Here is a 4312-nt window from a genome sequence, read left to right as displayed (position 1 = left end):
GTCCTGTCAGACCAACCTGGTTGCCTTCTATGACCAGGTCACAAAATCCTTGGATGCAGGTGTTGCGGTGGATGTAGTCTTTCTGGACTACTAGGAATAATGGCCATAAATTGTTAGAAAGTAGGTTCAGACTAAACATCAGGAAGCACTAATTCAGTCAGGGTGGCCAGGATCTGGAACCAACTTCCAAGGGAAGTGGTGCTTACTCCTACCCTGGGGGTCTTCAAAAGGAGGCTAGACAGTCACCTAGTTGGGGTCATTTGACCCCAGCATTCATTCCTGCCCATGGCAGGGGGTCGGACTTGATGATCTGCTCAGGTTCCTTCCGACTCTACCAACTATGAAACTGTGACTGCAATCAAAATGACTACATACTTGCACCAAATTTGTGACAGCCTGGCACGTCTGCATGAGACGCTGACTGCGAAGTAGCTTGTTACTACTGTGCAGTAGCGTAGCATGGCATGAAGCATGATGTGATGCTACTGTGCAGTAACACCAGTTACAAGTACTAAATGATTGCAGTAATGACTGCACAGTCAGCGTCTCATGTAGACTTGGCCCCTCTGGAGCAAAGTGAAGTTATCAGAAGTAGCTACAAAACAAGTGAGGTCAGTAGATATAGGTAACATAATTATGGAAAAGAATAAGACTGTTCAATAGGGAAGAAGATTGTTATTACCTGAAGAGTACAGAGAAGTTAGCAATAGGAACACATAAATTGTAATAAGCCATAAAACAGTTGTCTATGTTTAGTTCATGGTTTTTAGTATCCAATAAAATTATGAATGCTGGTTTCTACTGGCTTTACTTGTTTTGTATCTTTGTCTCATTACGACTCTGGTCCACAGGTTTATTGCCCTCCTCCCCGTCAAAAAACTTTTTATTTACATAATGGGAGTTAAAAGTCAAGGTTTAATCCAGTATTTAGATTGCTCTGAATCACCTTTCCCAGAACTGAAGAAGGATACTTTGTACCCCAAACTTGTCTAATATTACTCCCAATTACACAGTTGGTTCAGTAACTACACAGTTGGTTGGTTGCTTGCATATTCCCTGGACTATCATAGGTACAGCAACACTGACTCCGGCTATCATGGCTTAAGCTGGAGCCACTTGCTAAAACTCCAGAGCTCTGTGGTTGTAGCCTCCAGTTTTATAGCTCAGATAGAATTTAGCCTCCTTTTCATGGAACTCATGCAAAAGTGCCCATGTTCTTACTCTATGTGAGGTGAACAACCATGGCAGCTGGGTTTAGTGTAAATGTTGCAGTCATTTCTTGAGTATATGAAAAAAGAGGTAAAGACAAATGGTCAGATTTCAGAAATAAGGTTTTTTGGTAATTTTTTTTATTGTACCAACTTTATCATTGGGAGAAATGTTAGATAAGCTTCAGCCACAGAATGTCCCTCCTTGGATCTGGGTCAGAAGCAGGTAAAGCCTTAGCTAATACCCGGTAGAACAATCCTTTCCATTTAACCTTTAAGGAAAGAGATCACTTTTAAAACAAGAAATGGGCAGTAAACCTGTGGAGTAAAGGGAAGATGGTTGTTCTTACCCCAGGAGCCTGGAGAGGTTATCAGAAGGAGCAGATACATTAGATTGAGCCATGAACAATGATATTTGGCTCAGTGTAACTTATGTTCCTCTTCCCTTTTGAACAGTCTTATTCTTTTACACAACTGGCTTTATCATCGGTAACTGTCTTTGGCCTTTAATGACTTCCGTTAATTGTGTGGTCTTCAAAAAGTAATTTGGTGTGAACTACAGATAAGCTTTCATGTCTTGTCAACCTAAAAGAGCCATGGTGCCCTACCCAGCCTTCATAGTAAGGAATTATAAACCAACCAAAGAATTTAAAAGGATGGTTAACTCAACCTCCAGCTAAGTTACCATTCCCTAATAAACTTTACAGATTTTGTGGTGGCTTTCACAGAAATGCATGTTTCAGCCCTAATGAATTCCCTAGCATTCTCCTATGGGATGATTGCAGTGGGTTGGCATTTTCCTTCACAGTAATGAAGACAGTAGAAATAAAGGAGTTGTGGTGTGAAAAGTGGTACAGAAATGCAAAGTATAGGAAGGTGTTTGCACTGTTTCATGTTGATTCCCCCTTTTTTTTTTTTTCTAATCTCTATTTTATATCTTTCCAGATCTGAAGTTTGCATCATTGTTGGATATTCCAATCTTGAGATCAGCCTAGAGGTATAAACTTTTGTTTTGGAAAGTATAACTAAAATCTCTTGTGTCGTTTCACACCCTACTCAAATTGTGTGTACCACATATCTCAGTCACTGCTCCATGACTTACACGGGATTGTTTGTTCAATTCACATCTCTGCTTATCAGCAAGCCCTCTAAACCATGCTCGGTAGGAGAATTTTTTCTTGTTTGCTGCAGCTTTTCAGTCACCTTCCTTTACAATACAACTCTTGTGCAGCATGGATTGCAGCATCACAAAAAGGGGCCCTGCTCAGTAGATGTTCTGTAGCAGAATGCCAGTTTTCCTTCTGCTCCAGACAGAGAAATCCAAAGCAGACATCTCCTCGACAGGCTTCATATGTTGAAACCAGGTCAAGGAGTATGGGTAATCTGCAGCCAAGCATACACATGGAGCACAAGGAATTCATACCACAGACAGAGCACAGGTTGGCCCTGTGGGCTCTATAACTGCCTGCCAACCTACCTTTTTACACTGTACTGCTGTCGTTAAGCATTCTCTGCCCCTGATGTTTCTGGGGATGGCAGAGCTGCAGTGAGTCAATGCATTTCCTATGTTACTTCTCCGTGGGGCAACGTCGTGAAGGCAGAAAAGATTTCTGACGATCAATCTGATGATGGTTTTTTTCCTTAGTTACTTCTGCATTGGTTTCTGTAATGTACGGAGAAGGAAATTTCTGTGGTGCTGACAGGCAAAGGGATTTTATGTTATTGCTGCATTTTTGTCTGTGGCTGAATTTTGCAATGGGCTAACAGGAAGGGACAGGCATCGCGGAGGAAACAATATTGTATCGCTGTAATGCGATGTTTCCTTCTTACTCACCAACTTTCGCTTTTCCCTTACTATCCTGCTTATCTGTCTGTTACAACGTGAGGTGCAATACGTCACTTGATTCTCAAGACGGTTGATGTCACATAGCGTTATTCACCTCTAGACTTCTGTTTCTAATACTGCCTAATTTAGTGGGGATGAGAAATGGGCCCAAGTGTGTATATCTTGAATAGTTTAGACCTAAAGTTCTGAGCCGCTTCTCGGTGACTAAAAGTTGTGGCCGTAGCTGTTAAGTGATTTCCATCTAGTTCTCAAGCCCCTAGCATAGACGAACAGAGGGTTTGTCTGCACTGGATGGGAAGGTATGATCTGCAACACAGGTGAGTATACCTGAGCAGCTTGGATCTAGTTAGTGCATGGAATGATAAAGATAATGATAAAGATCTAACAGCATGGGTACATAAGTACATACCCAGGATCATTGGTAGGCTTGGACAGCCCACACTGAAGTGTGGACCACTGCATCTCCACTGTTATTGTTCCCCATGATAGCTCAGCTGGACCTCCCTGTGCTATGGTCGCACCTCTTCTCTAATAGCATGGACACACGCAAACACCAACCCAACATTGGAGTTGCCAACTTTAGTTGTGCTATCCGAGAGCCTGAAGACATGGGGCGTGTCCATTCTACTTCTGGACTATGTCAGGGAGCACCTCGGTCAAACAGGACACGTCTGCTCTGTATGTGCAGCACCCCAGAAAAATGTAATGCACCCACCCTAGAACAGGGGGAGTGCTTGCCTTAAGATCTCTGTTCATGGTGTGTTTAGTAATGCACACCTAGTGTCACATCAAGGGCAGCTACATTTTCTTCTGGAGTGTAATGTGTGTAGAGCAGGTGTGCCACACTTCACTGTAACACCCCTGCTACACTTTAGAAGATGGTATAGATAGACCAAAACAAATGTTGTGGGCTGTGGAGAACTTGCTGTTCCATTTTGGTAGTCTGCCCAGGTTGACTTGATGTATCTCAGTGGGACAGTAAAGGAAACTTGTGCTGATGAGGCATAAGTTCTGGTTGAGCGAGCAAGCTTTAACTATGGTAAGTTGGGGCATTTACCCTGCTTCAGGGCAATAAAAATTAGCTCACGTGGAACTGCATGCTTCTTCAGTTTTAAAATATCTACAACAAACAAGATGTTTAATTTGAGATTAGATTAGATGCCATGTCTTTGGGGACAAAGTTTCTAGCTATAATTGGATTATCTCCTTTTGCCTTATTTTTTTGATTTGTTGCTTCACAGCAAATGTAGTCGCCTAT

At 42.3% G+C, this 4312-nt stretch overlaps 1 protein-coding gene across 2 annotated transcripts in view; it reads left to right on the top strand.

The window, feature by feature from the left end:
- Positions 1-4312, top strand: part of NOS2 (nitric oxide synthase 2) — a 46157-nt gene that overhangs the window by 2117 nt on the left and 39728 nt on the right. Inside the window, exon 2 of one of the 2 annotated variants that reach the window (XM_025210645.1) lies at positions 2154-2205. The gene's annotated coding sequence lies outside the window, so the exon portion shown is untranslated. Of the gene's footprint in view, positions 1-537; positions 2206-4312 lie in introns of those variants that run through there. The other variant, XM_025210635.1, reaches the window with a different exon arrangement.

This window comes from Alligator sinensis, unplaced genomic scaffold (assembly GCF_000455745.1).
Source record: "Alligator sinensis unplaced genomic scaffold, ASM45574v1 scaffold118_1, whole genome shotgun sequence".
Lineage (NCBI taxonomy): Eukaryota > Metazoa > Chordata > Crocodylia > Alligatoridae > Alligator > Alligator sinensis.
Note: the sequence above shows the minus strand (reverse complement) of the source record. Positions and strands in the feature narration are given on the sequence as shown.